General features: G+C 53.6%; 8 non-coding genes across 8 annotated transcripts; 3 read left to right on the top strand and 5 right to left on the bottom strand.

The window, feature by feature from the left end:
• Positions 1-6528: 6528 nt before the first annotated feature.
• Positions 6529-6600, bottom strand: TRNAG-UCC (transfer RNA glycine (anticodon UCC)). The gene has a single exon. It is a non-coding gene; the product is annotated as a tRNA-Gly (tRNA).
• Positions 6601-8755: 2155 nt separating this feature from the next.
• TRNAS-AGA (transfer RNA serine (anticodon AGA)) lies at positions 8756-8837 on the bottom strand. Its single transcript has one exon. It is a non-coding gene; the product is annotated as a tRNA-Ser (tRNA).
• Positions 8838-9501: 664 nt separating this feature from the next.
• TRNAS-AGA (transfer RNA serine (anticodon AGA)) lies at positions 9502-9583 on the top strand. Its single transcript has one exon. It is a non-coding gene; the product is annotated as a tRNA-Ser (tRNA).
• A 784-nt stretch (positions 9584-10367) lies between these two features.
• TRNAM-CAU (transfer RNA methionine (anticodon CAU)) lies at positions 10368-10439 on the top strand. The gene has a single exon. It is a non-coding gene; the product is annotated as a tRNA-Met (tRNA).
• A 2124-nt stretch (positions 10440-12563) lies between these two features.
• TRNAQ-CUG (transfer RNA glutamine (anticodon CUG)) lies at positions 12564-12635 on the top strand. Its single transcript has one exon. It is a non-coding gene; the product is annotated as a tRNA-Gln (tRNA).
• A 1086-nt stretch (positions 12636-13721) lies between these two features.
• Positions 13722-13803, bottom strand: TRNAS-AGA (transfer RNA serine (anticodon AGA)). Its single transcript has one exon. It is a non-coding gene; the product is annotated as a tRNA-Ser (tRNA).
• A 6855-nt stretch (positions 13804-20658) lies between these two features.
• TRNAG-UCC (transfer RNA glycine (anticodon UCC)) lies at positions 20659-20730 on the bottom strand. The gene has a single exon. It is a non-coding gene; the product is annotated as a tRNA-Gly (tRNA).
• A 964-nt stretch (positions 20731-21694) lies between these two features.
• On the bottom strand, positions 21695-21776 carry TRNAS-AGA (transfer RNA serine (anticodon AGA)). Its single transcript has one exon. It is a non-coding gene; the product is annotated as a tRNA-Ser (tRNA).
• Positions 21777-26299: the final 4523 nt, after the last annotated feature.

The raw sequence follows: 26299 nt of genomic DNA on the forward strand, positions 1-26299 counted from the left end.
GGAGAAAAGCCAGTGGTCTTCTGGCAGAGTAGGTGGCTAACTGAGGGAGGAGAACAAACCAACACATGTCGCGAGCGATGCTGCAAAAGGACTTTATTGAGAAGGAGAAAATGCAATGACACATAATGGAAAAAAATGCTATGACACATAACAGAAAAAAAGAAACAAGTCTGCAGGATTCAGGGAGGCCCAGAGACTGATCCATTTCTCAAGGACAAGCTCCACACGAAGCGCTTGCCTTTTCCCATACTGCTCTCCCTGGTGGCAATCCCAACAAAAGCAGTCCCTAACTCCAGCGCCCTCCCCTCATCAGCAGGAGATTCAGCAAAGCAGAAGACAACAAAACCTTTCCGAGGAGCTCAGAGCAAAGCAGAGCCAGAGGAGGCACAGCGAGGTCTGCCGTGCAGAGAGGAGCAGTGGGCACAGGTCCCTCCTGTCAGGTGGGATGAGGACCCCCAGCCTATCTGGAAGCCCTGGCCACGTTCCTGCTCCTGCAGCATCCTTGTCCTCCTTCCTGCTCCAAAGGAGATGATCTGCCAGCTTCAGCAGTTCAGAGTGCAGCGGGGGGGACGCAGACACAGCCCTGATCCCCCCAGACCAAGGGAGCCCCCAGAAGAGATGGGAACCCCCCCAGAACTGAGGGAGCTCCCAACAGCAGCTGACAGAGAGGATCCCACGGCTGTGCTCTGAGGGAAAGAGGTGAGGATGGGCCCCGGCAGGGTCACCACCACCGGGGAGGCTTCGATGAACACCGTTGAGTCAGCGCAGCGGGCGACACAGGGCTCACTGCAGCTGCTGGCAAGTGGGGTTGGGCCAGAGGTGCCACAGGTCTGTGGGACACAGGGTCTGAAGCAAGACATCTCTGCGTGAGGGAGGCAAAGCTGAAACACAGAGCAGAGAGGAAACACACATTCCAATGTCAGACTGTCTTTCTTTTCCACAACTGTCTCTGCAGATACACCTCGCTGCCCTCCATCTCCATTTCTAGCTTTATGTCCACAAAAGGGCCAGCTGCTGATCTTGCTGACATGCACAAGAGGCATTGCATCTCACTTTAAGGCTGGATTTGAGTGACGAGGAGCAAAGATCTTCCTAACTGGCTGCTGGTTCCCTCACGACCTCCTCCTGCATTTCCCAGTGCAATAGTACAAATGAAGATATTAGGATTTATTGGGATTTGGATATTAGGAAAAAAATTTTTACAATGCGAGTTGTAGAACACTGGAACAGGTTGCCCAGAGAGGTGGTGGAAGCCCCATCCCTGGAAACATTCAAGGCCAGGCTGGATGAGGCTCTGAGCAACCTGATCTAGTCAGGGATGTCCCTGCTCCTTGCAGTGGGGTTGGACTAGATGACCTTTGAAGGTCCCTTCCAACCCTAACCATTCTATGATTCTATAAGATTGATGCAATGATCCCGGCACAGATAGGCTGGGTTGAACAGATGTCTCAGAAACCACCTCGGAAAAACACACCCTGTGCCTACAACTCCCATGGATCTCATCATGCCCTCCGAGTTGCACAGCACAGGAAGAGTGACCCACTTTTTGGACAGACCCAGACCAATTGATTTAAAGCACCTGTGGAAAGTGTGATCATACCCTGGGTCCAGGACAAACATTGCTGCCTTGAAGAAGGCACTGAATGCACTTGGCCTTTTCATTACAGATTATCTGCCTAAGACAGATGTTGGGCAGACCTCCCTGCAGCTGAGCCCCACTGATTTCCTTCAGCTTGAACTATCCTTTATCTTCCCCAATCTCCCCAGCAACCTCTGCCAAAAAGAAGTGGTCAGAGCACTTAAGCAGTCCTATTGTAGGACGAAGGTGAGACAACCCAAGTATCAACTGTGGTACCACCATGACAGCAGTTCAGCCCACAGAGAGATGGAGCGCACGCAGGCTTACCTCGTTCCTCAAGGAAAGGGAGGCAGGAGAGGAGGATGCAGAGCCTGGAGCAGTGCAGGCTTTTATGCTGCATCCCAGAGCCCTGGGGCACCTCAAACATTCTTTGATCATGAAACATCTAAACACATAGTAGTTGACACTTGCTGAGACCTGGTGATTAAGCTCTTGCCTCTTTTACCTGAAATGTTTTATTCCTGATGCATGCCATCTAACATCAATAAAATTAATTTTGCCATGCCTGCTGAGACCAATTGGCGTTCCATCACATGGATCGTGTTTGTTACATCGCTGCCTTCACATTGACCCTGGCTCCCAGTCATGGTGAAATTCATCCAGGAGGGACACTTCAAGTCAGCTCTCAAGTGCTTTCTGTGCATGGCCTCACACTAAGAGACATCTCTCTCCCAGCGGGTCATTACAGGCTCACAGGAGATGACTGGAGAAGAGACGTGCCTCTGCAGGGATGTGGGAAAGCTTAACAGCAAGGAACAACCATTGTGGACTTCGTGGAAGCCCCTTGAAGGCAGGAGTGAGGGCCAGCAGGACCTCGCTTATGCACATGAGGCTCTGCCAGAGCCTGTTTTTCTGTCTGTGAACCCAGGGAACAAAGGCAAATTCATAATGATGAAGAGTATGTCAGAGAGTATGACAAGTCTCACTCAAGTGATCACTCCCTGGGATCTGTGTAGCCATGTGCCTTGATAACCTGACCAGGCCCTCGTGATTCTTCCATGGCTCTGGTGTCTGCTTGGGAAGGGGAGAATCTGATGGAAATAAGCAAATAACAGCATAGTAGGGGTAATTAAAGGGATGCTTGTGTCCTTCCCAGAAAGAAACTGAGACCCAAATCAACCTGTTTTGCTCAACAAGTCCATCCCAGAGGCTAAACCTCTCTAAAAGCGCCTAATGTTTCTTTTTCCTGGGTCAGGGATGGGTTGGTCCGTTCCATGCATTTCAAATTTCAAAGGGACATCCAATCACTCACCCAGAGCACCTGGGACTCATTGTGATGTGGAAGACTTGGGAAAAACCCTGAACTCTAGGCAAACATGAGTCATTGTACTGCTGTGGACTTCAGTGGACATGGTGGCCCAGCTTCAGGCGTGCCATGGATACCAGAGCTCAGAGCCTCAAAGTGCCACTTTCCTCAAGGTCATTTCCACATGTTTTAGCACCATTCCTGAAACAACTGGTGCTTCTATGCAATCCCCTCTCTTTGCTGCCTTCCAAGGCATTGCCTTTTGGTGGCTGCTCTAGGGCTCATGTGACTCAGAGTACCCCAGAATAATGAAGGTTGGAATAGACCTCTGCAGGTCCTCTGGGACCATTCACTGCTCCAAGCAGATCAAGCTTCCCCAATACCTCAGGATGCTCTTGTCGTCGTCCTCTTGACTTCTGAACACAGCCACTCTCAGAGAGCTCACTGTCTCTTGAGCAGCTCTTCCAGGGCTGCACTGTGACCCTGTCACTTCTTTTCCCACAAAGACACCTGGCATGAGCCTTCTTGCAACTTGTTAGTGTTGCCTCTTACCCTTTTGCAGTGCACCTCTCAGGAGAGTCTGGCTCCAGCCTTTCCATAACCTCCTGTAGCTGGTGGGAGGCAGCAGTTCCATCCTCTGTTCCCTACCATGTTCAACTCTGCAAGGCTGCACAAACCTCCATCCCACAGAGGGTTTAGTGCAGCCTTTTAGCACGAGCGTTTGATCAGCAACCAAAGAGCAATACCTTGGAAGGAACCAGCAGCAGCAGACTACACAGAAGTATCAGTTCTTTCAGGAATCATTGTTGTACTGTGTGGAAATGCCCTTGAAGAAAACAGACCTCTCGGAGGAATAAGCTCTGCTATCCCTGGCACGCCTGAGGCTGTGACAACATGTCCATAGCAGGGAGATGACTCACGTTTGCCTGGAGTTCAGGGTTTTTCCCAGCTCTTCCACATCACAATGACTCCCAGATGCTTTGAGACACTGATCCAATGTCCCTTTGTAGTTTTACATGTGTAGAATGGGTCACCCCATCCCTGACCCAAAAAAAGAGCTGTGAGCTTTTGTCTCCCTGCCCTGACTCTCTCCTCAAAAGCAGGCCACCCAGGCCTTTGGCCTCTGGGATGATCCTGCTGAGCAAAACAGGTCAATTTGGAGGTAGTTCTCTTTCAGGGAAGAAAACAGGCATTTCTTTGATCACAAAACCAGGCTGTGGTAGAGCCTGATGAGTGTACGCAAGGTCCTTGTCTCTGTCACTTCTGCTCTTGTGGGTCTTCCCTCCAGCACACCATGGACTTTCATTGCCATTGAGGTTTGCTGCATCCTTGGAGAGATGTGTCTCTTCTTCCATTTGGGATTATGCAGTCTCTATGATCTGCCTGACCTTACCCAGAGTCTCCTGTGTATACGATGACCCATTGCAGAAATGTCTCTCAGTTTTGATTCGAGGTGTCCCTCATAGCTGAATTTTACCATGACAGGTGGCCATGCTCACCATGAAGAGGGTAAAGTGACAAAGGCAATCTCTATAGCTCAAACCGACTTAAAATCTCCTTGTATATGAGCCTGGGATCTCTGTGTTAATCGCTGTTATGAAGCTGGGACACTGATGAATTTTTTCAATGTTCAGTGGTACGAAAAGGGAGTAGAACATTTCTGATGAAAGAGGCAAGGGCTTAATCACCAGTGAGGCCTTGGCAAATGGCACTCCTAGGTGTTTAGATGTTTCATAAGCAAGGAATGTTTGAGGTCCCCAAGGCTCTGGGATGTAGCATAAAAGCCTGTGCTGCTCCAGGCTCTACATCCTCCTCTCCTGCCTCCCTTTCCACAAGGAACAAGGTAAGCCTGCGTGCGCTCCATCTCTCTGCGGGCTGAACTGCTGTCATGGAGGCTTGTCAGGTTGATACTTGCTCTGCCACAGCTTGATGCTCCTATGGTAACATTCCAGACCTGAGCAAGCTGGGAAGAGGGGGTTTAATTCTAAGTAGATAAGGATCAGTGGGCTAAGCTGCAGGGAGGTCTGCCCAACAGAATTTCTGCCTTTAGCAGAAGGTCTCTAACCAAAGGAGCATCCGCATCCAGTGCCTTCTTCATTGCAACAATGCTTGTTCTGTAGGTGGGTTATGATCGGTCTTTCCACAGATGCTTTAAACCCACTAGCCTGGGTTCGATCCAAAAGCCAGTTGGTCTTCCTGTGCCATGCAATTTGTAGGGCATGATGAGGGCTGTGAGAGCTGCAGGCACAGTGCGTGTTTTTAAAACTAAGTGTGTTCACTGAGAGATCTGAGGAAAAGAAAGGCAAACTGATATTGAGGTTCATGCTCCATACCTGCTCTGTGTTTCAGCTTTGCCTCCCTCACGCAGAGATGTCTTGCTTCAGACCCTGTGTCCCACAGACCTGTGGCACCTCTGGCCCAACCCCACTTGCCAGCAGCTGCAGTGAGCCCTGTGTCGCCCGCTGCGCTGACTCAACGGTGTTCATCGAAGCCTCCCCGGTGGTGGTGACCCTGCCGGGGCCCATCCTCACCTCTTTCCCTCAGAGCACAGCCGTGGGATCCTCTCTGTCAGCTGCTGTTGGGAGCTCCCTCAGTTCTGGGGGGGTTCCCATCTCTTCTGGGGGCTCCCTTGGTCTGGGGGGATCAGGGCTGTGTCTGCGTCCTCCCCGCTGCACTCTGAACTGCTGAAGCTGGCAGATCATCTCCTTTGGAGCAGGAAGGAGGGCAGGAATGCTGCAGGAGCAGGAACGTGGCCAGGGCTTCCAGACAGGCTGGGGGTCCTCATCCCACCCGGCAGGAGGGACCTGTGCCCACTGCTCCTCTCTGCACAGCAGACCTCACTGTGCCTCCTCTGGCTCTGCTTTGCTCTGAGCTCCTCAGGAAAGGACTTCTTGTCTTCTGCTTTGCTGAATCTCCTGCTGATGAGGGGAGGGTGCTGGAGTTAGGGACTGTTCTTGTTGGTCTGGGATGGCCACCAGGGAGAGCAGTATGGGAAAAGGCAAGCACTTTGTGTGGAGCTTGTCCTTGAGAAATGGATCATTCTCTGGGCCTCCCTGAATCCTGCAGATGTGATTCTTTGTCTCTTTTCTATGTCATTGCATTTGCTCCTTCTCATTAAAGGCTTTGTGCAGCATAGCTGCAGACTCGGGATGGTTTTTCTCCTCCTCCCTCAGCCATCTGCTCTGCAAGGGAGAGCTCTGGCTTCTGTCATGACCCCACTGCCAGCTGAGGTGGAGGTTCAACACACCAAAAATCTAGGGCATTTTTTTGAGCAGGAGAGGTTGCCAACAGAAGAAGTAAGAAACCCTGGAGCCAGGGTTTTGTTTCCAAAACCTGCTCCAAGCAGGGCTAGCCCCAAAGCTGGAGCAGGCTGCTCCATGCCGGAGCCCCAGGCCTGAGAATGGGTGAATGGTGCAAAGCAGCCCCTGCAGTGTGCTTTTGCCTAGCAGGGTCTTGCGAAAAGCCAGGCACGTGTCTGTTGGGCTAGCAGGTGCCCAGAGGCCTGGCCCTGAGGCAGGGCTGCAGGGGAGCAGTCAAGGGGAGAGGGTGGCCTGGGCCATGGGAGCGGAGACTGGTGAGGGAATCGTAGATTTGGAGCAGCAGAGGCAAGGCAGTGCGGAGATGAGCTGAAGAAAAGCTTGTCTGCGTTGGCCAGGAATCGAACCCGGGTCAACTGCTTGGAAGGCAGCTATGCTCACCACTATACCACCAACGCACCTCGGGCCCTGATTCCTCCTGCTGCTGCACTTCCCTGTGCCCTGGTCCCTCCTGCGGCTGCACTTCCTGAGCTTCATGGCCTCCTCCTTCCAGCTCCCTGCACATGGACATGACCTCAGCCTCCCAATCTGTGTGTCTTCTCATGTCAGTCTAACCTGTTCCCTAGGGAACATCAAGATGCACAAGCCAACAACTAGGGGACACCAGCATCAGGGACTCACCAGCCTTGTACCAGGGCACTGCAGAAACCAACACTCAGCCCCACGCATGGGCTCTGCACTGACGTAGGGTACACACTGCTGTCTGAGGGACCTGACTGTCTCCCTGTGGGGTGGAGAATGTCTGTGTCCAGCACGCATCTGCACCGCCAAGCAGACGGAGGCAAAGAAAAGGATCATGCCATCTCTCTTCTTCATGCCTGCCTGAGTACTCATGCTGCTTCCACAGGTGCTGGCAATTGTCACACTCCGCAGCTGCCTTCAGACCTCTGCCACATGTGCATGTACCCTGCAAGTGTATGTGCCTTTCTGTGTATGTGTCTGTCCTGGTATGAGAAACCTCATGGGTCAAGAAAAACACAAAGACAGGGCTTAGAAAAACCTTCTGTGTGCAAACTAGGCTTAACTTAGGAAAAAATAATTATTTTTTGCCAATTGATACAAAAGCACGTAGTGAGAAAGAAAAACACAGATATAAACCACCATCTTACCACTTGCCTGTCCAGGCTCAAATTTACTCCTGTGCAGGTTCCATGTCCTGCAGAGGCAGAGGTGACCTCACAGTCAAGACGCAAGCGATCCTCTGGCTCCGGGCCCAGCAGGCACTCACGTAGCAGGGAGCTCCCTTGCAGACACATCCAAATCGCGTGGCAGCAAACAGAACAGGACGGAGAAAATCCTCAAATGGTCAAGTTGATCACGTTGGTGCTTCCGAAAGTAGCACCAAGCCCTGTTCTTATCCCCACCTGCAGAGTCCTGGAGACCCCTGCTTCTATCTGGGAAGCTGGATTGAGCTGGCTGCTGGGAAGGGAGACACAGAAGTGTCCCCAGGACAGCCAGTGCCTTGTGATGAGAGCTCATCCTGCGCCTCCACACACCCCTGTCTGCCTCGCTGAGGGGCACTATGGGGGTGCTGGCTGCCAAGAAGGCGAAGGGGAAAGAAGGTGTCTGTGTCAGAGAGAAGGGTCTGAGGGAAGAGGAGGGACATGGCCAGGGGTGCACAGAGACCTAGAGCACTGCAAGGGAAAACTTGCTGGCATGAGGCAGCAGGTGCCAGCAGCAGGGCAAGAAAAGGTAACTAGGATGGTTTCCATTGATCGACTTCTGGGTTATGGGACCAGCACGCTTCCGCTGCGCCACTCTGCTCTGCACACCGTCTATCCAAACACCTCCACCAGCCCAGACTCACCCTCCCTCACACTCACACCACCACCGCTTCTGTCCACCCCGCCGCCCCTTCCTCTACCCTCTGCCCTCACACGCACAACAAAAATCTCTCCCTGGAAACCTCACGGACACTGCGCCTGGACGCAGAAACACAACGCCCTTGCTTTGCCCTTCTCCACACATCTCCTCCCCTCAACCCTGCATGGACACTTGCTCTCTCACCACCCCACCTGCCGCTGCAGGTGCTCAACACACCCACACCCATGGGGCAGCCATGTGGCTCTGCAGCCCACACAGCACCTGCTCTCCAGACACATCATCAGGGCTGCAACCCTGCCTGCAAACCCACCTCCCAGGGCTTGCAGCACGCTGCTGGGCTGCAAGGGCCTTGCCCTGCCCGTGCTGGGCTCTGCTCCCCACAGCTCCCAGCTTCTCTGTGCTCCTGCTGCTGCCCTGCCCGTGCTGCTGGGGCTGTTCTGCTTGGCATGTCAGGGGAGATCAGCCTCTTCACTTCTGCTCAACAACCAACAACACAGGAGCTCTTTTCATGGCCCATACTCAGCACTGGTCCTTTCTCTTCCCCGCACTTGCTCAATTTGGGGATAAGAGCAAGAAATCCCGTTCATTTCAGAGGGAGGTGGTGGGGCCAGGACAAGTGCTGGAGGCCAGGGGGTTTTGCTGTCTCCCTGGGCAGCAGGCAGAGTGTGGAGCTGAGGGGCACAGCTGCAGCGTGGTCAGTTGCAGGCCACCCAAAAGAGGAGTGCGCCCCGTAGTTGGCAGGATTCGAACCTGCGCGGGGAAACCCCAATGGATTTCTAGTCCATCGCCTTCACCACTCGGCCACAACTACCTGCTCCAGCTCTCTCTGCCCTGCTCATCACCTGCCCTGTGCAAGGACACCTGGCTCCCAGGGAGCTCCAGGGCAATGCTTCACTCCAAGCCCTGCATTTGGGACTTGCACTCACCATGACAGCTGCCTCCTGACAGGCTTCCAGGGACCTTGAGAAGCCCAAGGGAGGGAGACTGGAGTGCTTTTATGGGGGAATAGCTATGTCCTCATATGTCTATTCTAACGCTGGTAAGCAGTGTCCAATGCCTGAGCATGGACCAAAATACCGAAACACCTGCAAGATCGATCATTTCCATCACCTCTGAATGCAGCTCCAGTTCCTTTTTGGCTCTGAGGCAGGAAAATGTCATTAATGAGTCCGTATGGAGGTGGTACATCTGGCAGGGCCTCTCTGAAGGCAGAGCAAGGGTGGCAAAAGAAAGTCTTTAAGAAGAAGAGGAAAATGAAATTACATGCAACAGACATAAAAGAAACACATCCGGAGGGTTCAGGGTGGCACAGAATATGGCCCATTTCCCAAAGACAAGCTGCACACAAAGCGCTTTTCCCATTTTGGTGAATCAGTAGCAATCCCAAACCACCAAGAGCAGTGCCCTGGAGCTCCCTGGGAGCCAGGTGTCCTTGCACAGGGCAGGTGATGACAGGGCAGAGAGGGCTGGAGCAGGTAGTTGTGGCCGAGTGGTGAAGGCGATGGACTAGAAATCCATTGGGGTTTCCCCGCGCAGGTTCGAATCCTGCCAACTACGGGGCGCACTCCTCTTTTGGGTGGCCTGCAACTGACCACGCTGCAGCTGTGCCCCTCAGCTCCACACTCTGCCTGCTGCCCAGGGAGACAGCAAAACCCCCTGGCCTCCAGCACTTGTCCTGGCCCCACCACCTCCCTCTGAAATGAACGGGATTTCTTGCTCTTATCCCCAAATTGAGCAAGTGCGGGGAAGAGAAAGGACCAGTGCTGAGTATGGGCCATGAAAAGAGCTCCTGTGTTGTTGGTTGTTGAGCAGAAGAGGCTGATCTCCCCTGACATGCCAAGCAGAACAGGCCCAGCAGCACGGGCAGGGCAGCGGCAGGAGCACAGAGAAGCTGGGAGCTGTGGGGAGCAGAGCCCAGCACGGGCAGGGCAAGGCCCTTGCAGCCCAGCAGCGTGCTGCAAGCCCTGGGAGGTGGGTTTGCAGGCAGGGTTGCAGCCCTGATGATGTGTCTGGAGAGCAGGTGCTGTGTGGGCTGCAGAGCCACATGGCTGCCCCATGGGTGTGGGTGTGTTGAGCACCTGCAGAGGCAGGTGGGGTGGTGAGAGAGCAAGTGTCCATGCAGGGTTGAGGGGAGGAGATGTGTGGAGAAGGGCAAAGCAAGGGCGTTGTGTTTCTGCGTCCAGGCGCAGTGTCCGTGAGGTTTCCAGGGAGAGATTTTTGTTGTGCGTGTGAGGGCAGAGGGTAGAGGAAGGGGCAGCGGGGTGGGCAGAAGCAGTGGTGGTGTGCGTGTGAGGGAGGGTGAATCCGAGCTGGTGGAGGTGTTGGGATAGACATTGTGCAGAGCAGAGTGGCGCAGCGGAAGCGTGCTGGGCCCATAACCCAGAGGTCGATGGATCGAAACCATCCTCTGCTAGTTGCCTTTTCTTGCCCTGCTGCTGGCACCTGCTGCCTCATGCCAGCAAGCTTTCCCCCGCAGTGATCTAGGTCTCTGTGCACCCCTGGCTGTGTGCCTCCTGTTCCCTCAGCCCTCAGTTTGTGGCTTGTGCATCTTGATGTTCCCTAGGGAACAGGTGAGACTGGCATGAGAAGACAGGCAGCTTCAGAGGCTGAGGTCATGTCCATGTGAAGGGAGCTGGAAGGAGGAGTCCATGCAGCCCGGGAAGTACAGCGGCAGGAGGAACTAGGGCACAGATTGCGTTGGTGGTATAGTGGTGAGCATAGTTGCCTTCCAAGCAGTTGACCCGGGTTTGATTCCTGGCCAACACAGACAAGCTTTTCTTCAGCTCCTCTCCACACCGCCTTGCTTCTGCTCCTACAAACCGAACCTTCCCTCAGCACTTTCCAATTCTCCGTGCCTGGGTATCACACTCAAGTGTCACTGGGACTCAGGCATGGAGCAGCTTTGTGGCTAGCCCTGCTTGGAGCAGCTGTTTGCACTAGTGACCTCCTGAACCTCCTTGCTGCCTACCTCCTTCCACAAAGCAATAAATCCCAGAGGGAGCTCTGCCCTCCTTCCCTGGCACCATGGGCAGTAAGCCATCCTTTCCCCTACAGGAACTGGAGCTGAGCCATTGCTCAGCACTTGGTGGATCTGCTCTCCTTTTGCCGTGACTCTCCAGCCCCTTGCCCACACAGTGACTCCCTGGCTCCGGGCCCAGCCCTGCTCAGCCTTTCCAGCCCCGAGCAGGGAAGAAGGAAGCACCCTTGTTGCCCCACAAACCGTCCACGTGGCAGGATTGCAGGCCATGTTATTGGTCTTGCCATTTCCTGAGACTCTGGAGGGAATGGAGGAAGTCCTGCGAAAAGCAGATGTGTGCCTGGAGCCCACCCTCTCAAGGAGCTTGTTGGCATGTGCAGAGCCATATTTACTGGTGGTTCCTCTGGTTGCTCCTGTGAAGGATCTTTGCAAGACGCGTTGGAACTGTGCTGCCCCTCTCCTGAGTTCTCTTGTTTTGTGTGGTGTGAAGTGCGTGTGAGCAGGTCTAGGTGGGAGCAGAGCAAGGGTGCTGGCCCGAGGCAGGTCCCACTGCAGCAGTGCCAGGAGGAGGCTGGATGAACTGGGCTGCCTTTGGCTGTCGCAGGAGGAGAAGCAGCACAGGCAGCACCAGCTCCATCCCCAGGTCAGGATGGCCAGTGGTCTAAGGCGCTGCATTCAGGTTGCAGTCTCTGTGACAGGCATGGGTTCAAGTCCCACTCCTGACAGGCTCCTCTTCCTCCCTTCCTTCCCACCACCTTCCTGGCGGGAGGGTCTTACTCTACATACTCTGTTCTCCAGGCTGTGGATGAGGTGTTGCTACAGGTCCCACACCCTCATTCTTCCAGTCTCCCCTACAAAACTCACATTCTGCGTGCTTCTTGCCTCAAATGTGCATCTCTGCACATCCTTCAAAAATTCACCCACAAAATCAGCTCTCCCTCTTTACACTTTACCCTACAACAGCCCCTCTGCTTGGAGGCCATGTCAGGGAGGCAGACAGTGCGTCCTCTTGCGTCAAGCAGCCTCACACCAGCTGATCACTGATTTGGCCTTTAGGGGTATAAAATACCTTCAGGACAAACATTTATTTCACAGCCTCTCTGCACCCCTCTTCCCGTGCTTAGACACCCTCAGGGTGGTCATTTTGTTTGTGTGGCCAGGCACAAACTGCCTGTGCAGTTTCTGACCAATGGCTCTCATCCTCCGGCTGTCGCAGTAATCTCCTTGTAGGCACTGGGAGGCTCCCATTAGATCCCCACAAAGCATTTTCTACTCTCAGCTAAGCAAGCCTTGGCTCCTCAGCCCCTCGTGACAGGGCCAGAGCCCCTGGCCCCTGACTGTCCTAGGGATCCTCCACTGAATTTGTCTCAGTTCATCATCACATGGAGGACTTAGCCTAGCAGGGCTTCCAGCATCTTTGAGATTTATTGCTGCCTGTAACGTGATGGCACTGAAGGAAGGCTGTACTTGGTCATGGCCAACAAGATACACTCACTACTGGGCTCAGCTGGGATATATGGCTCAGCTGGAATGAAAGAGGAAGATCCTAAACACTCAATAGGTCCCATGGTGTAATGGTAAGCGCTCTGGACTCTGAATCCAGCGATCTGAGTTCAAATCTCAGTGGGACCTTTCCCTTTTGTCTCCCTCAGGGCTTTCCTCAGCATACATGAACCTTAAGAGTTTGCTGTTTGATCAGTTGTTTCATTCCCTCTAGTCTTCCTTCCTTCCCTGTGCTCCCAGCCCCTTGCACTGACATGAGTGCCCCTTCTCCTGCCCTCTGCCCACCAAATCTCTGCAGATATCCTGAATTCTGGCCCCTGCACTCTTGTGCTTGAAACCTGCTCCTCATCAAGGGAATCAGTGGCTTAGAGAATCACACAACAGCTGAGGTAGAGATCATACATTCCAGGCCTGCCTCAAAGCAGGCTCAAGTAGAGGAGGCTGTACAGGGCCTTGTCTGGCTGGATGTTGGACATCTCCGAAGACTGAGACTCTAACACCTCTCCAGGCAATTATTTTCCAGGTTTCACCACCCTTACAGTAAAACAGCTTTACAGTGTGTGGAAAACTCACGGACACTGCGCCTGGACGCAGAAACACAACGCCCTTGCTTTGCCCTTCTCCACACATCTCCTCCCCTCAACCCTGCATGGACACTTGCTCTCTCACCACCCCACCTGCCTCTGCAGGTGCTCAACACACCCACACCCATGGGGCAGCCATGTGGCTCTGCAGCCCACACAGCACCTGCTCTCCAGACACATCATCAGGGCTGCAACCCTGCCTGCAAACCCACCTCCCAGGGCTTGCAGCACGCTGCTGGGCTGCAAGGGCCTTGCCCTGCCCGTGCTGGGCTCTGCTCCCCACAGCTCCCAGCTTCTGTGTGCTCCTGCCGCTGCCCTGCCTGTGCTGCTGGGCCTGTTCTGCTTGGCATGTCAGGGGAGATCAGCCTCTTCACTTCTGCTCAACAACCAACAACACAGGAGCTCTTTTCATGGCCCATACTCAGCACTGGTCCTTTCTCTTCCCCCGACTTGCTCAATTTGGGGATAAGAGCAAGAAATCCCATTCATTTCAGCGGGAGGTGGTGGGGCCAGGACAAGTGCTGGAGGCCAGGGGGTTTTGCTGTCTCCCTGGGCAGCAGGCAGAGTGTGGAGCTGAGGGGCACAGCTGCAGCGTGGTCAGTTGCAGGCCACCCAAAAGAGGAGTGCGCCCCGTAGTTGGCAGGATTCGAACCTGCGCGGGGAAACCCCAATGGATTTCTAGTCCATCGCCTTCACCACTCGGCCACAACTACCTGCTCCAGCCCTCTCTGCCCTGCTCATCACCTGCCCTGTGCAAGGACACCTGGCTCCCAGGGAGCTCCAGGGCAATGCTTCACTCCAAGCCCTGCAGGGAAACCGCAATCCTTTACCCCAAGGGAAAAGTCAGAACAAGTGGCAGATGCGGAAGATCTTGAGGCAGACAGGAGAGCTTTCATGGTGGAATAGCTATGTCCTCAACTTTCTATTCCAACACTGGCAAGCAGTGTCCAATGCCTGAGCATGGACCAAAGTATCACTGCAAGATCGATCATTTCCATCACCTCTGAAAGTAGCTCCAATTCTTATTTGGGTCTGAGGCAGGAAAATGTCGTTAACAGATCCATATGGAGATTGTGCATCTGGCAGACCCTCTCTGCAGGCACATCAAGGGTGACACTTGCCTGCAGTTGAGGGCGTGAGCGTGGGGAGCAGCTTGAGGCAGTGTGTGTGCACTGGTGCTGGAAGATGGAGGCTGGCCAGTCTGTGAAGAGCAGGAGCAGGAGACAGGCCAGGCTCTGGTCCAGAGGAGCAGGAGGCAGCACTGCCCACACGTGCATTGGTGGAGTAGTGGAGAGCAGAGCTGCCATCCAAGCTGTAGACCCATGGTTTATTCCTGGCCAATGCTGACAGAGATCTCAGGAGCATGCACTGTTCCTGACTGAAAGGCCAACCCTAACCCATTCTTGCAGTCACACTGCCTACGTTCAGACATGAAAAAGCAATGCTTTTCACTTTTCACTCCATATCCATGCTCTCAATTTCATTCCCAATGGAAGAGAGAATTGCCATGACTGGTTTCCATATTATGTTTGTGTGCAGCGCTTGGCAGGACTGATAAGTTGACTCAAATGACTGGAGTAGCATTTGCAAAGAGCAGTTGGGACAATGGGCCACAGGACCATGGCCACCAGGTTAGAGACTCATGCTCAAAGACTCTGAGGATCTTTGCAGCTCTTGTATCCTCAGTTCAGGCATCTCTGTCCAACACTGCTGCAAAGCTCAGAACAAACACCAGTGCCTTGCCTTGCAGAGCAGATGGACAACTCAGGGAAAGGGGTAACAAACCACAAGTCTCCAGCTATGCTGCACAAAGTCTTTAATGAGAAGGAGCAAATGCAATGACATAGAACAGAGACAAAGAATCACATCTGCAGGATTCAGGGAGGCCCAGAGACTGATCCATTTCCCAAGGACAAGCTCCACACAAAGCGTTTGCCTTTTCCCATACTGCTCTCCCTGGTGGCAATCCCAGACCAACAAGAACAGTCCCTAACTCCAGCACCCTCCCCTCATCAGCAGGAGATTCAGCAAAGCAGAGGACAAGAAGTCCTTTCCTGAGGAGCTCAGAACAAAGAAGAGCCAGAGGAGGCACAGTGAGGTCTGCCGTGCAGAGAGGAGCAGTGGGCACAGGTCCCTCCTGTCGGGTGGGATGAGGACCCCCAGCCTATCTGGAAGCCCTGGCCACGTTCCTGCTCCTGCAGCATCCCTGTCCTCCTTCCTGCTCCAAAGCAGATGATCTGCCAGCTTCAGCAGTTCAGAGTGCAGCGGGGGGGACGCAGACACAGCCCTGATCCCCCCAGACCAAGGGAGCCCCCAGAAGAGATGGGAACCCCCCCAGAACTGAGGGAGCTCCCAACAGCAGCTGACAGAGAGGATCCCACGGCTGTGCTCTGAGGGAAAGAGGTGAGGATGGGCCCCGGCAGGGTCACCACCACCGGGGAGGCCTGGATGGCCACTGTTGAGTCAGCGCAGCGGGCGACACAGGGCTCACTGCAGCTGCTGGCAAGTGGGGTTGGGCCAGAGGTGCCACAGGGTCTGAAGCAAGACATCTCTGCGTGAGGGAGGCAAAGCTGAAACACAGAGCAGGTATGGAGCATGAACCTCAATATCAGTTTGTCTTTCTTTTCCTCTGCTGTCTCCTTGGGCACGCTTTGTTTTTAAAACACAGGCTGTGCCTGCAGCTCCCGTGGCCCTCATCGTACCCTCTGAGTTGCACGGCACAGGAAGACTAACCCACTTTTAGGACAGGACCCAGCCCAGTGAGTTTTAAGCACCTGTGGGTAGACTGTTCATGCACATTGTCCACCTCAAACATTGCTGCAATGAAGAAGGCACTGCATAAGCATAGCCATTTGGTTAAAGACCTTCTGCTAAGGGCAGAAATTCTCTTGGGCAGACCTCCCTGCAGCTCAGCCCCACTGATCCATATCTGCTTAGAACTAACCCCCGTTTTCCCAGCTCTCCCCAGCCAGCCTCATCCCATCAAAAGAGAAACGAGGTCACAGCTCTGGAATATTTCCATTGCAGGACCAAGCTGAGACAGCCCAAGTATCAACTGCAGTACCACCATGACAGCAGTTCAGCCCACAGAGAGATGGAGCGCACTCAGACTCACCTCGTTCCTCAAGGAAAGGGAGGCAGGAGAGGAGGATGCAGAGCCTGGAGCAGCGCAGGCTTTTATGCTGCGTCCCAGAGCCCTGGGGGGCCACGAGCATTCCTTGTTCATTAAACATCTAAACACCTAGGAGCTGCCTCTTGCCATGGGCTCGCAGGTGATTAAGCCCTTGTCTCTCCCATTAGAAATGTTCTACTCCCTTTTCATACCACTGAACATTGAAACAATTCATCACTGTCCCAGTTTCACAAAGCCAATTAACACAGAGGTCCCAGGCTAGTGTACAAGGAGTTTTTAAGTGGGTTTGAGTCGTATGGACGGACTTTGTCACTTTACCCTCTTCATGGTGAGCATGGCCACCCGTCACAGTCAAGTTCAGCTATGAGGGACACCTCGAGTCAACTCTCAAGTGCCGTCAGCGTTGGCAATCACAGGTGAACCCTGAGAGAGATTTCTCCAATGGGTCATTGTAGGCACACAGAGGGCAAATTTGGGCAGAACATTGAGACTGCACAATTCCACATGGAAGAAGAGACACATCTCTCCATCGATATGGCAAAGCTGAATGGCAAGGAAAGTCCATGGTGTGCTGGAGGGAAAACCTCTTTGGGCAGGAGTAACAGACAAATGGACCTTGCTTATGCTCAGCAGGCTCTACCACAGCCTGGTTTTGTGATCAAAGAATTGCCTGTTTTCTTCCCTGAAAGAGAACTACCTCCAAATTGACCTGTTTTGCTCAGCAGGATCATCCCAGAGGCCAGAAGCCTGGATGGCCTGCTTTTGAGGAGAGACTCAGGGCAGGGAGACAAAAGCTCACAGCTCTTTTTTTTCTGGGTCAGGGATGGGGTGGCCCATTCCACGCATGTAAATCTACAAAGGGACACTGGATCAGTGTCTCAAAGCATCTGGGAGTCATCGTGATGTGGAAGAGTTGGGAAAAACCCTGAACTCCAGGCAAACATGAGTCATAGTACTGCTGTGGACTTCAGTGGACACGGCGGCCCAGCCTCAGGCGTGCAATGGATACCAGAGTTCAGAGCCTCTGCAAGGCTGCACAAACCTCCATCCCACAGAGGGTTTAGTGCAGCCCTGGAAGAGCTGCACAAGAGACACTGACCTCTCCGTCAGCAGAAGTGTTCAAAAGGCAATGAGAAAAGGCCCAGAGCTTCCTGAGGTAACTGGGAAGTTTGGTCCAATCAGAGCAGGAGGTTGGCCCAATGGATCTCCAGAGGTTCTTTCTCATTGTCGCTATTCCTGAGTGCACCAAGTAGCATTATTCTGGAGCAGCAGGAGTCTGTGAGCAGTCACCAAAGAGCAATGCCTTGGAAGGAAGGAGTAGCAAGAGATTACACAGAAGTATCAGTTTTTTCAGGAATCGTTACTGTACTGTGTGGAAATGCCCTTGAAGAAAACAGACCTCTTGGAGGAATGAGGCTGGTGACCCTGGCACACCTGAGGCCGTGGCACCATGTTCACAGCAGGGTGACTCATGTTTGCCTGGAGTTCAGGGTTTTTCCCAACTCTTCCACATCACGATGAGTCCCAGGTGCTCTGGGAGAGTGATTCCGTGTCCCTTTGAAATCTGAAATGCATGGAATGGACCAAATCATCCCCGACCCAGGAAAAAGAGCCATGACGCTCTTTTAGAGAGGTCTAGCCTCTGGCATGAACTTGATGAGCAAAACAGTTTGATTTGGGTCTGGGTTTCTTTCTTGGAAGGACACAGGCATCCCTTTGATCCCCCTCCTATGCTGTTATTTGCTTATTTCCAACAGGTCTCATGAGCATAAGCAAGGTCCTCCTGGCCCTCACTCCTGCCTTCAAGGGGCCTCCTGCAAGCCCACAATGGTTGTTCCTTGCTGTTGAGCTTTCCCACATTGCTGCAGAGGCACGTCTCTTCTCCAACCATCTCCTGTGAGCCTGCGATGACTCGCTGGGAGAGAGATGTCTCTTAGTGTGAGGCCATGCACAGAAAGCACTTGAGAGCTGACTTGAGGTGTCCCTCATCGCTGAATTTCACCATGACTGGGAGCCAGGGTCAATGTGAAGGCGATGATGAAACTAACATGATCCATGTGATGGAAAGCAAATAGATCTAGGCAGCCATGGACACAAATTAATTCTATAGATGATAGATGGTATGCACCAGGAGTAAAACATTTCAGGTGGAAGAGGCAAGAGCTTAATCACCAGGTCTCAGTAAGTGGCAACTCCTAGGTGTTTAGATGCTTCATGAGCAAGGAATGTTTGAGGTGCCCCAGGGCTCTGGGATGCAGCATAAAAGCTTGCGCTGCTCTAGGCTCTGCATCCTCCTCTCCTGCTTCCCTTTCCTTGAGGAACGAGGTGAGTCTGAGTGCGCTCCATCTCTCTGTGGGCTGAACTGCTGTCATGGTGGTACTGCAGTTGATACTTGGGCTGTCTCAGCTTGGTCCTGTAATAGGACAGCTTAAGGGCTCTGACGTCTTTCTTTTTTTGCAGAGGTGACTGGGGAGAGCAGGGAAGATGGAGGATGGTTGAAGCAGAAGGGGCTCAGTGGGGCTCAGCTGCAGGGAGATCTGCCCAACAGAATTCCTACCTTAGGCAGATGGTCTATAACAAAATGGTCAAGTGCACCCAGTGCCTTCTTCAAGGCAGGAATGTATGTTCTGGGCATGGGCTTAGTCTTTTTCCGCTGGGATTGGTCTGTCGCAAAAGTGCGTTACTCTTCCTGTGCCGGGCAACTCGGAGGGCACACTGAGATCCATGGGAGCTGCAGGCACAGGGTGTGTTTTTCCAAGCTGGCTTCTGAGACACCTGTTCAACCCAGCCTGTGTGTGCCGGGATCATTGCATCAATCTTCATTCATACTATTGCACTGGGAAATGCAGGAGGAGGTCGTGAGGGAACCAACAGCCAGTCAGGAAGATCTTTGCTCCTCGTCACTCAAATCCAGCCTTAAAGTGAGATGCAATGCCTCTTGTGCATGTCAGCAAGATCAGCAGCTGGCCCTTTTGTGGACATAAAGCTAGAAATGGAGATGGAGGGCAGCGAGGTGTATCTGCAGAGACAGTTGTGGAAAAGAAAGACAGTCTGACATTGGAATGTGTGTTTCCTCTCTGCTCTGTGTTTCAGCTTTGCCTCCCTCACGCAGAGATGTCTTGCTTCAGACCCTGTGTCCCACAGACCTGTGGCACCTCTGGCCCAACCCCACTTGCCAGCAGCTGCAGTGAGCCCTGTGTCGCCCGCTGCGCTGACTCAGCGGTGTTCATCGAGGCCTCCCCAGTGGTGGTGACCCTGCCGGGGCCCATCCTCACCTCTTTCCCTCAGAGCACAGCCGTGGGATCCTCTCTGTCAGCTGCTGTTGGGAGCTCCCTCAGTTCTGGGGGGGTTCCCATCTCTTCTGGGGGCTCCCTTGGTCTGGGGGGATCAGGGCTGTGTCTGCGTCCTCCCCGCTGCACTCTGAACTGCTGAAGCCGGCAGATCATCTCACAGGGATGCTGCAGGAGCAGGAACGTGGCCAGGGCTTCCAGACAGGCTGGTGTCCTCATCCCACCCGACAGGAAGGTCCTGTGCCCACTGCTCCTCTCTGCACGGCAGATCTCGCTGTGCCTCCTCTGGCTCTGCTTTGCTCTGAGCTCCTCAGGAAAGGACTTCTTGTCTTCTGCTTTGCTGAATCTCCTGCTGATGAGGGAAGGGTGCTGGAGTTAGGGACTGTTCTTGTTGGTCTGGGATTGCCACCAGGGAGAGCAGTGTGGGAAAAGGCAAGCGCTTTGTGTGGAGCTTGTCCTTGAGAAATGGATCAGTCTCTGGGCCTCCCTGAATCCTGCAGATGTGATTCTTTTTCTCTGTTCTATGTCATTGCATTTGCACCTTCTCATTAAAGACTTTGTGCAGCATAGCAGCAGACTCGGGATGGTTTTTCTCCTCCTCCCTCAGCCATCTGCTCTGCAAGGCAAGGCTCTGGCTTCTGCCCTGAGCCCACTGTCAGTTGAGGGCGGAGGTTCAACACACCAAAAATCTAGGGCCTTTTTTTGAGGCTGCCAACAGAAGAAGTAAGAAACCCTGAAGCCAGGGTTTCGTTTCCAAAGGCCTCCTCCAAGCAGGGCTAGCCCCAAAGCTGGAGCAGGATGCTCCATGCCAGAGCCCCACTGACTCTTGACTGTGATACCCAGGCACGGAGAATCATAAAGGTCCCTGGGCACCTGCTCCAGTGCTTCAAGACACCCTGAGAATGGTTGAATGGTGCAAAGCAGCCCCTGCAGTGTGCTTTTGCCTAGCAGGGTCTTGCGAAAAGCCAGGCATGTGTCTGTTGGGCTAGCAGGTGCCCAGAGGCCTGGCCCTGAGGCAGGGCTGCAGGGGAGCAGTCAAGGGGAGAGGGTGGCCCGGGCCATGGGAGCGGAGACTGGTGAGGGAATCTTAGATTTGGAGCAGCAGAGGCAAGGCAGTGTGGAGATGAGCTGAAGAAAAGCGTGTCTGCGTTGGCCAGGAATCGAACCCGGGTCAACTGCTTGGAAGGCAGCTATGCTCACCACTATACCACCAACGCACCTCGTGCCCTGATTCCTCCTGCGGCTGCATTTCCTGAGCTTCACGGCCTCCTCCTTCCAGCTCCCTTCACATGGACATGACCTCAGCCTCTGAAGCTGCCTGTCTTCTCATGCCAGTCTCACCTGTTCCCTAGGGAACATCAAGATGCACAAGCCACAAACTGAGGGCTGAGGGAACAGGAGGCACACAGCCAGGGCTGCACAGAGACCTAGATCACTGCGGGGGAAAGCTTGCTCGCATGAGGCAGCAGGTGCCAGCAGCAGGGCAAGAAAAGGCAACTAGCAGAGGATGGTTTCAATCCAGTGACTTCTGGGTTATGGGACCAGCACACTTCCACTGCGCCACTCTGCTCTGCACGATGTCTATCCAAACACCTCCCCCAGCCCAGACTCACCCTCCCTCACATTCACACCACCACCGCTTCTGTCCACCCAACTGCCCCTTCCTCTACCCTCTGCCCTCACACGCACAACAAAAATCTCTCCCTGGAAACCTCACGGACACTGCGCCTGGACGCAGAAACACAACGCCCTTGCTTTGCCCTTCTCCACACATCTCCTCCCCTCAACCCTGCATGGACACTTGCTCTCTCACCACCCCACCTGCCTCTGCAGGTGCTCAACACACCCACACCCATGGGGCAGCCATGTGACTCTGCAGCCCACACAGCACCTGCTCTCCAGACACATCATCAGGGCTGCAACCCTGCCTGCAAACCCACCTCCCAGGGCTTGCAGCACGCTGCTGGGCTGCAAGGGCCTTGCCCTGCCCGTGCTGGGCTCTGCTCCCCACAGCTCCCAGCTTCTCTGTGCTCCTGCTGCTGCCCTGCCCGTGCTGCTTGGGCTGTTCTGCTTGGCATGTCATAGGAGATCAGCCTCTTCACTTCTGCTGGCAGAGTGTGGAGCTGAGGGGCACAGCTGCAGCGTGGTCAGTTGCGGGCCACCCAAAAGAGGAGCGTGCCCCATAGTTGGCAGGTTTCAAACCTGCACGGGGAAACCCCAATGGATTTCTAGTCCATCGCCTTCACCACTCGGCCACAACTACCTGCTCCAGCCCTCTCTGCCCTGCTCATCACCTGCCCTGTGCAAGGACACCTGGCTCCCAGGGAGCTCCAGGGCAATGCTTCACTCCAAGCCCTGCAGGGAAACCGCAATCCTTTACCCCAAGGGAAAAGTCAGAACAAGTGGCAGATGCGGAAGATCTTGAGGCAGACAGGAGAGCTTTCATGGTGGAATAGCTATGTCCTCAACTTTCTATTCCAACACTGGCAAGCAGTGTCCAATGCCTGAGCATGGACCAAAGTATCACTGCAAGATCGATCATTTCCATCACCTCTGAAAGTAGCTCCAATTCTTATTTGGGTCTGAGGCAGGAAAATGTCGTTAACAGATCCATATGGAGATTGTGCATCTGGCAGACCCTCTCTGCAGGCACATCAAGGGTGACACTTGCCTGCAGTTGAGGGCGTGAGCGTGGGGAGCAGCTTGAGGCAGTGTGTGTGCACTGGTGCTGGAAGATGGAGGCTGGCCAGTCTGTGAAGAGCAGGAGCAGGAGACAGGCCAGGCTCTGGTCCAGAGGAGCAGGAGGCAGCACTGCCCACACGTGCATTGGTGGAGTAGTGGAGAGCAGAGCTGCCATCCAAGCTGTAGACCCATGGTTTATTCCTGGCCAATGCTGACAGAGATCTCAGGAGCATGCACTGTTCCTGACTGAAAGGCCAACCCTAACCCATTCTTGCAGTCACACTGCCTACGTTCAGACATGAAAAGCAATGCTTTTCACTTTTCACTCCATATCCATGCTCTCAATTTCATTCCCAATGGAAGAGAGAATTGCCATGACTGGTTTCCATATTATGTTTGTGTGCAGCGCTTGGCAGGACTGATAAGTTGACTCAAATGACTGGAGTAGCATTTGCAAAGAGCAGTTGGGACACTGGGCCACAGGACCATGGCCACCAGGTTAGAGACTCATGCTCAATGACTCTGAGGATCTTTGCAGCTCTTGTATCCTCAGTTCAGGCATCTCTGTCCAACACTGCTGCAAAGCTCAGAACAAACACCAGTGCCTTGCCTTGCAGAGCAGATGGACAACTCAGGGAAAGGGGTAACAAACCACAAGTCTCCAGCTATGCTGCACAAAGTCTTTAATGAGAAGGAGCAAATGCAATGACATAGAACAGAGACAAAGAATCACATCTGCAGGATTCAGGGAGGCCCAGAGACTGATCCATTTCCCAGGGACAAGCTCCACACAAAGCGCTTGCCTTTTCCCATACTGCTCTCCCTGGTGGCAATCCCAGACCAACAAGAGCAGTCCCTAACTCCAGCGCCCTCCCTTCATCAGCAGGAGATTCAGCAAAGCAGAAAAAAAGAAGTCCTTTCCTGAGGAGCTCAGACAAAGCAGAGCCAGAAGAGGCACAGTGAGGTCTGCCGTGCAGAGAGGAGCAGTGGGCACAAGTCCCTCCTGTCAGGTGGGATGAGGACCCCCAGCCTGTCTGGAAGCCCTGGCCACGTTCCTGCTCCTGCAGCATCCCTGTCCTCCTTCCTGCTCCAAAGGAGATGATCTGCCAGCTTCAGCAGTTCAGAGTGCAGCGGGGAGGACGCAGACACAGCCCTGATCCCCCCAGACCAAGGGAGCCCCCAGAAGAGATGGGAACCCCCCCAGAACTGAGGGAGCTCCCAACAGCAGCTGACAGAGAGGATCCCACGGCTGTGCTCTGAGGGAAAGAGGTGAGGATGGGCCCCGGCAGGGTCACCACCACCGGGGAGGCCTCGATGAACACCGCTGAGTCAGCGCAGCGGGCGACACAGGGCTCACTGCAGCTGCTGGCAAGTGGGGTTGGGCCAGAGGTGCCACAGGTCTGTGGGACACAGGGTCTGAAGCAAGACATCTCTGCGTGAGGGAGGCAAAGCTGAAACACAGAGCAGAGAGGAAACACACATTCCAATGTCAGACTGTCTTTCTTTTCCACAACTGTCTCTGCAGATACACCTTGCTGCCCTCCATCTCCATTTCTAGCTTTATGTCCACAAAAGGGCCAGCTGCTGATCTTGCTGACATGCACAAGAGGCATTGCATCTCACTTTAAGGCTGGATTTGAGTGACGAGGAGCAAAGATCTGCCTGACTGGCTGCTGGTTCCCTCACGACCTCCTCCTGCATTTCCCAGTGCAAGAGTACGACTGAAGATTGATGCAATGATCCCGGCACACACAGGCTGGATTGAACAGATGCCTCAGAAACCAGCTCGGAAAAACACACCCTGTGCCTGCAGCTCCCACGGATCTCAGTGTGCCCTCCGAGTTGCCCGGCACAGGAAGAGTAACGCACTTTTGCGACAGACCAATCCCAGCGGAAAAAGACTAAGCCCATGCCCAGAACATACATTCCTGCCTTGAAGAAGGCACTGGGTGCACTTGACCATTTTGTTATAGACCATCTGCCTAAGGTAGGAATTCTGTTGGGCAGATCTCCCTGCAGCTGAGCCCCACTGAGCCCCTTCTGCTTCAACCATCCTCCATCTTCCCTGCTCTCCCCAGTCACCTCTGCAAAAAAAGAAAGACGTCAGAGCCCTTAAGCTGTCCTATTGCAGGACCAAGCTGAGACAGCCCAAGTATCAACTGCAGTACCACCATGACAGCAGTTCAGCCCACAGAGAGATGGAGCGCACTCAGACTCACCTCGTTCCTCAAGGAAAGGGAGGCAGGAGAGGAGGATGCAGAGCCTGGAGCAGCGCAGGCTTTTATGCTGCATCCCAGAGCCCTGGGGCACCTCAAACATTCCTTGCTCATGAAGCATCTAAACACCTAGGAGTTGCCACTTACTGAGACCTGGTGATTAAGCTCTTGCCTCTTTCACCTGAAATGTTTTACTCCTGGTGCATACCATCTATCATCAATAGAATTAATTTGTGTCCATGGCTGCCTAGATCTATTTGCTTTCCATCACATGGATCATGTTAGTTTCATCATCGCCTTCACATTGACCCTGGCTCCCAGTCATGGTGAAATTCAGCGATGAGGGACACCTCAAGTCAGCTCTCAAGTGCTTTCTGTGCATGGCCTCACACTAAGAGACATCTCTCTCCCAGCGAGTCATCGCAGGCTCACAGGAGATGGTTGGAGAAGAGACGTGCCTCTGCAGCAATGTGGGAAAGCTCAACAGCAAGGAACAACCATTGTGGGCTTGCAGGAGGCCCCTTGAAGGCAGGAGTGAGGGCCAGGAGGACCTTGCTTATGCTCATGAGGCTCTGCCACAGCCTCTTTTTTTTTCTGTGAAGGCAGGGAATGAAGGCAGATTCATAATGATGAAGAGTATGTCAGAGAGTACAACAAGTATCACCCAACTGATCACTCCCTGGGATCACCATAGCCACGTGCCTTGAAAATTCCAGCAAGCCTTCACGATTCTTCCACTCAGGGCTCTGGTCTCTGCTTGTAAAGTGGAGAACCTGTTGTAAGCAAATAAATCAAAGCATGGAGGGGACATCAAAGGGATGCCTGTGTGGTTCCCACAAAGGAACTCAGACCTCTTTTGCTCACCAACTTCATCCCAGAGACCAAAGGCCTGTATGGGCTGCGTTTGAGGAGAGGCAGAGGGCAGGGAGCCAAAAGGTCATGCCTTTCTTTACTGGGTCAGGGATGGTGTGGTCCATTCCATGCATTTCAGATTTCAAAGGGACACGGAATCACTCTCCCAGAGCACCTGGGACTCATTGTGATGTGGAAGAGTTGGGAAAAACCCTGAACTCCAGGCAAACATGAGTCACCCTGCTGTGAACATGGTGCCACGGCCTCAGGCGTGCCAGGGACACCAGCTCTCATAGCATTGTCTGTTTTCTTCAAGGGCATTTCCACACAGTGCAGCAATGATTCCTGAAACAACTGATACTTCTGTGTAATCTCTTGCTACTCCTTCCTTCCAAGGCATTGCTCTTTGGTGACTGCTCAAGGGCTCGCATTACTACATGCACTCCAGAATAATGACGGTTATAAAGAACTTCTGGAGATGCTCTGGGATGTCCTCCTGCTCTGAGCAGACCAACCTTCCCAGTTACCTCAGGAAGCTCTGGGCCTTGTCCCCTTGACTTCTGAACATTTCAGCTAACAGAGAGGTCAGTGTCTTTTGTGCAGCTCTTCCAGGGCTGCACTAAACCCTCTGTGGGATGGAGGTTTGTGCAGCCTTGCAGAGCTGAACAAGGTAGGGAACAGAGGATGGAACTGCTGCCTCCCACCAGCTACAGGAGGTTATGGAAAGGCTGGAGCCAGACTCTCCTGAGAGGTGCACTGCAAAAGGGTAAGAGGCAACACTAACAAGTTGCAAGAAGGCTCATGCCAGGTGTCTTTGTGGGAAAAGAAGTGACAGTGTCTCAGTGCAGCCCTGGAAGAGCTGCTCAAGAGACAGTGAGCTCTCTGAGAGTGGCTGTGTTCAGAAGTCAAGAGGACGATGACAAGAGCATCCTGAGGTATTGGGGAAGCTTGATCTGCTTGGAGCAGTGAAAGGTCCCAGAGGACCTGCAGAGGTCCATTCCAACCTTCATTATTCTGGGGTACTCTGAGTCACATG

Source organism: Chlamydotis macqueenii, chromosome 12, assembly GCF_036417535.1.
Source record: "Chlamydotis macqueenii isolate bChlMac1 chromosome 12, bChlMac1.mat, whole genome shotgun sequence".
NCBI lineage: Eukaryota > Metazoa > Chordata > Aves > Otidiformes > Otididae > Chlamydotis > Chlamydotis macqueenii.